Genomic DNA, 6,000 nt, shown 5'->3' with positions numbered 1-6,000 from the left:
CAGGGGCAAATGAGCTTTTGGAATCTGAGACCTTGCATAGGGGCTGGCACATTAAAATATGCAGGAATGTTGGCTTATTGAATTGGAGAATCACTGAATTAGTGATACAAATAAGTGTGAGGGGAGGGCGAAGGCAATGGTAGTGCCATTTGCAAAAGTACAAAATCAGGCAGTAAGAAACTAGAATCCAGATGAGGATCTAAATGATGCAGAAGTTACAAGGGGGTTTTGTGTGTGTGTATGTTAATTTTGTCAACTCTCAAACTTGACCATGAAAACTTGGCCAAAGAGACATTCTGAGACAAAGGGCCTCTGTGCCCAGCTGGCTCGCACCCATGGAGGACAGCTCAGAGGACAGCTCAGAGGACGGAGAAGCAGCCTGCTGCTCAGGCCTCCAACTGATAGGCGATTGGGACCATCTGCCAATTGTGGATACTTGGACATGCTTGGCCTGAGGAAGAATCACCTTGGACAGATGCCCAAACCAAAGAGACCAGATCCAGCTGGTCTTTCCAGGTCTCAAGTGCAAACTGATGGTAAGGGTCTCTGCAGAGGCTGCAGGGGTGTGGACACACACGCGTGCAGAGACTTAGCTTCAAGCAGTATTTATTGAGCACTTGCAATGTGCCTGACACTGTGTTGCATGCTATTTTATTTAATTCTCCCAGAAACTCAGTAAGTTAGGTAACCTCTTTCTATAGATGAAGAACTTCAATCTCAGTGAGGTTTAAGAGGCTGCTAAAGCTAGTGGCAGAGATGAGTCCCTAGCCCAGTCTTTGGATTTGAGCTACTTCACAAGCCAGACATGGTGAGAGGTGCAATGTGGAGATAAGTTCATTTGACATAGGAACCATGGCTATGTGGACTCCTTGGTTTATATCTCTACAGACTTGGATATGATTATGTGCATTCATTAGCTAGATGTACCAGTTTCCAAACTGTGGGACCCAGGAAATTTAACAAAATCCCCTACCCCTGGACAAGCAGAGCAGGACTGGCCCTATTTTGGGCTGCACCCGCCTTGTGCTGACCTGCTTATTACTTAGGGCACTGCCCCGCCCTAATCAAAGACCAGGGCACACCCTAACCGGAAATCCAGCTCAGAGGACCAGCATGACTGTGCAACTTTCTGGTATCCCATTGGCCACTGGCCCCTATAAAGTTGCCAAGCCTCTTAGTCTCGGGGTCCAAGTCCCTGCTCCGCTGCGTTGGGTATACTTGGACCCAGGCTCGAGCTTGTAAATAAACCCTCGTGTGTTTGCATCAGTGTCGGCTCCTTGGGCGGTTTCTCGGATTCGCAATCTTGGCCACAACACAAACTTCATTTTTTTTCTTTTTTTGTTGACTGGATCTCTGGGGACAATATTTGACCAATTTTTTAATTGTGCTGGACTCGATCCCAGGACCCCACGATCACTCCATGAGCTGGAGGCAGATGCTCAACCACTGAGCCACCCAGGCATCCCAATATTTGACTGATTTGAAGGAAAGATTTATCAGAGGAAAAAAATATAATAGCATCCAACCTTGGTTGATACACTGCTTTCTTTCTCTCAATTAATGCTCTCCTTGAGCGGGCCCCTATTTGCTTTCTTCTCCTCCTCCCTGGACACTATATGGTACAGTTTGCATTTCCCCTGAAGCATCATGCTGTTTGATGCCTCTGGGTCTTTTCATGTGGAGGCCATTCCACTTGGAACACCCACTACTCACCTTTTCTTCACCTTCATTTCTTACTTCTTCAGGCTTGCCTTTTCTGAAGTCTGCTCTATCTTAGGAGAACAGATAGAGCTTTTCTGAATTTCACTGCCCTTGTGCTTCCTTCTATCACTGTCCTTACCACACTGAATTGTGATTGTCTACTTGTCTGTCTCTTCCACCAGACTGAGCTTTCTGAAGTTCGTAGGTCCCTAAAGGGAACTTGTCAGATCCATGACTGTGTGCTTCGTGCCTTGCACAAAGTACCTTGCTCAAGAAATATTTGTTGAATGAAGGAATAATGAACCCAGAGCCAGGGTACAGAAGAACTGGGTTCTAATCTCAGCTCTGCAACTGACAACTTTTGTGCGCAAGTCACTTCCTTCTCTGGGCTTCAGTTTCCTTGCCTGTAATATGAGGAGGTCAGATGAAATGACCACTAAGAGTCATTCTGGCTTGAGCCTTCTATGATGTTAAAATATTATGATGCTAAGAAGAGAAGTATAAAACATTAAAGTAGGGCTTTATTAACCATGTGACACTATTCTAACAAGAAAGACTCCTTATTGGGATATCTTGAATTGTGTCAGGTTTGATATGTATCGATATTGTTCCTTCAGAAAAATAATTACCTATAAAAGTTCTGAATTTTGTCCTAACTTCTCTCACCATAAAGCTCAAGATTAAAGTTGTACAACTGTTTCTACATACTTGTTAAATTCAAGTAACATGTGTCTAATGGATTAATAAATGAATCAATCCATTTGTAAAGCTGAGAATCTTATGGCATAGGCAAAGGCAGGCCATACATACATCCATTCAGTCATTAACAAATATTTTGGCAATTAACTCTGTGTGAGATACTGGGACACAACAGTAAGTAAAATAGTTACGGAACTTACCAGTCTGTGGTGTTGTCTGGGAAAACAGACATTACTCAAATTATACACAAACAATTGTATTAATTACAAACTCTAAAGTACTATGTCTCTTACCTTTGCTGTGCACTGTAGGTTATAAGGGGCTTTTCACACACATCACCTTGTCGGAAGCCGTATAGTAAAAGGGTTAAAAGTAAAGATTTTAGTGTTATGGAGGCCTGGGTCTGAATCTGGCTTGCCTACTTACTTATGAACTAGGCTCTTGGACAAGTTTCTAACCTTCACTTTTCTCATCTTTTGAATAGGAGAAAAATAGCCCATTCGTCACAGAGCCATTATAGGAATGTAGTGAGATAATGCATGGGAAGCGCTCAGCACAATGCTTGACATATGGTTGCTGAACAGTAGCTGTTAGTATGATTATACAATTTTTTGTTCTTCATAGCACTTTCCCCTGTATCTTCCCTTATTCCAGAAGAAAGGCTGGGTCTGAAATCAGGCACATGGGTTCACATCTCAGGTCCACCACTTGCTAGGTACAACATGAAACTAATGGTATCTTTTCATAGCATGAATTATGAGACGAAATTTTTAGGCATCCACATGAAGGCCAAACACATAACAAATATTTTGACTTTGGTATCAATCAGGGAAGTGGTGTTCACTCCAGTCTAACCATGGCAACGAAGTATGAAAAGAAGCTCATAGGGCCCCGCCGTCAGGAGTGGTGGGCGAGGTGGTCACACTCATCCTCTGTTATTTTTTTTTTTCACTGTTCAGAATTTATTTGGTACTTTAGTCGATATGACAGATAGTTGGTTGCATTGTGTTCTTACATTATATGGCAATGTACGCCATATGCTGACATATATAGTATACAAAGTAAGATCCTTTAGGAGAGTTATGCACAATACATACAATATTGAATTTATACATTGGATACCAGGATGTGACTGAAGAAAAAAAGATGGACTAGGTAGGTTCGATGTTGGGTGAAGGAATCAGAGGTTACAGAACACACAGTAAATACACATCTGGTTTGAAGAGCAGCTACAACATACACGGTATTGGCAGTGGTGCCTCTGAGGTGGTGGAGAGGTCCTGGCCTGTCTAACACTGACATCTTGGGAGAGACAGGGGAAGACCGTGGAAAGCAAATCCATCCCCCAGGCCTCATGGCCAGAGGTAGGTGAGTTGTCAGATTTGAGTAAAGATGCTGACAGAGCCAGCTGAGGGTGGTCTTACTGGATGTGGGTTGCAGTGGGGTTTTCATGGGCAGAACTAAGGCAATAATCCCAGATATTGGGTAGTGGAATTTGAGAATATCCATTCAGCTGTGGAGAGGAGATGAAATAAAGGCTACAGCCGAGGCCTCTTCCATCTTGAGCTGCCAAATTGCCCTGTGACTCTGGGACCACCACGGGTCCAGGTAGTGGGAGTCAGCAACTCTGAGGCATAAAATCAGAAAGGCACTGAAAGTTTGGATGGAGTGCCAGGTCCCAAAAAGAATGCCTCTTTGTCTGTATGCCATCTATGCCAAAGCAAAACAAATTTATCAGCATCTCCTCAAAACTGCAAGGGAGAGTCTAAAAAGTTTAAGCAATAAAGAAGGGCAAATGGAAATTGATTATTTAATATCATCATTACTAATTCAAGAAGTATAAAATGGTATTACTAATCTCTTTACTTGCTGAGGTGATTTTATTATTTTATCTTACTAGACATAAATATGTATAAGGGCTTCGTTCCCTTAACTATATTTTTTCTCTCTATTTTGAAGAGAATGCCTCAAGCCTTTCAACCATACATTGCCATGGTGGTTTTTAGGACTTCATACCCATGGAGGACGGTAGGGTGGAGTGTTAATGTGTAAGTGGCTCAAATATTGGGTAGTTGAGCCATACCACATGATAGTGAGTAAATAGTAGAGTTTAGGCATCAGATAGGAGAAGAGATTTCAGAAATATCGGTGTTATCCTGTGATATTCCCTTACAGTCCCCGCAGGCGTGGTCAACCTCAGCTGCACTTACTGTCTTTAAGAAAACACAAATCATTTCTATATGTTGCTTTTCTTCTTTACCCCATTGATGGATGAAAAATGCAACTGGTGGAATCTAAACATAGGCTGGTTTGTGGTAATGTCAGTTTACTGCAGGAAAATTTTATGGAGACAAAGAAAAGGATAAAGGTAAATGCTGGAATTCAGGAATATACGAATTGACAGGAAAAAAGTTCTGCCTTTTATGCCATTGTTTTTATCCATATTATCAATTCATTTCTCTTCCTTAGAATAAAAAGAAGTAGGCAGCTGGGTGGTTCAGTAGATGAGCGTCTGCCTTCGGCTCCGGTCATGATCCCGGGGTCCTGGGATCGAGTTCTGCATCTGGCTCCCCAAAGGGAGCCTGCTTCTCCCTTTGCCTGTGTCTCTATCTCTCTCTCTGTGTCTCTTATGAACAAATAAATAAATAAAGTCTTTAAAAAAAAAGTAGTAGATAGAGAAGAATGAACTGTGCACAAAAATAATAATGCTCATTTATTAAATAACAGGTATGCAGGGGCACGTGGGTGGCTTAGTCGGTCAGGCATCTGCCTTTGGCTCAGGTCATGATCCTAAGATCCTGGGATCAAGCCCCAGATCGGGCTCCCTGCTCAGCGGGGAGTCTACTTCTCCCTCTTCCTCTGCCTGCCACTCCTCATGCTTGTGCTCTTTCTCTGTCAAATAAATAAATAATTTAAAAAAAAAAAAAAACCGAAATAACAGGTATTCAAAACTAAGACTTTAGACACATTATCCCTATTAATGTTCCTAATGACTTCACGAGATGGTTACTATTATGTTCCCAGTTCTGCAGGTGGCCCCCAGAAAGGATGGATAATTTGCCCAAAGCCATATAGACAGCTGGCCAGAGGCAGAGCTGATATCAGACTCTAGGTGGGACTCCGGGACCATGTTCATCACTGCTGGACTAGGCTGCTTTTTCCCCACCCTGGGATTTTTTTTATATAACACTGTACTTGAAACAGGGAAAAGCACTGTCTAACCTCCAAATGTTGCTTTCCCCTAGAGCAGCTGTGTACATAGGAGAGTGGAGCAGACAGGCCGACTCCCCCGACTCGCTAGCTGCGGAATTTGGGCAAGTCTTTCCTCTTCCCTCAGCCTTGATATCAGATGGAGATGATAATCCTCAAGTGCCACTCATCAGACAGGGCTGCTCTTAGAGCCAAATAATATTATGAAGGAAGGGGGAGCTCGGAGGACAAGGTCTACAGGCAAGGGTTTTCTTGTCTGAGTAAGCTTTTATCCTATAAATAGAACCCATTGATTGTCCTCTGGAGTAACTTCCCATCTCTCTCTCTTGGCTACTGTTATGAATCTCATTTTCATGTTTATTACAGGAGAGAATTATAAACTGGCTTGAG

At 42.8% G+C, this 6,000-nt stretch overlaps 1 pseudogene; it reads left to right on the top strand.

Annotated features, from left to right (window-relative positions):
- Positions 1-271: 271 nt before the first annotated feature.
- Positions 272-6,000, top strand: part of LOC121481047 — a 28,474-nt pseudogene continuing 22,745 nt past the window's right edge.

Source organism: Vulpes lagopus, chromosome 23 (assembly GCF_018345385.1).
Source record: "Vulpes lagopus strain Blue_001 chromosome 23, ASM1834538v1, whole genome shotgun sequence".
Taxonomy (NCBI): domain Eukaryota; kingdom Metazoa; phylum Chordata; class Mammalia; order Carnivora; family Canidae; genus Vulpes; species Vulpes lagopus.
Note: the sequence above shows the minus strand (reverse complement) of the source record. Positions and strands in the feature narration are given on the sequence as shown.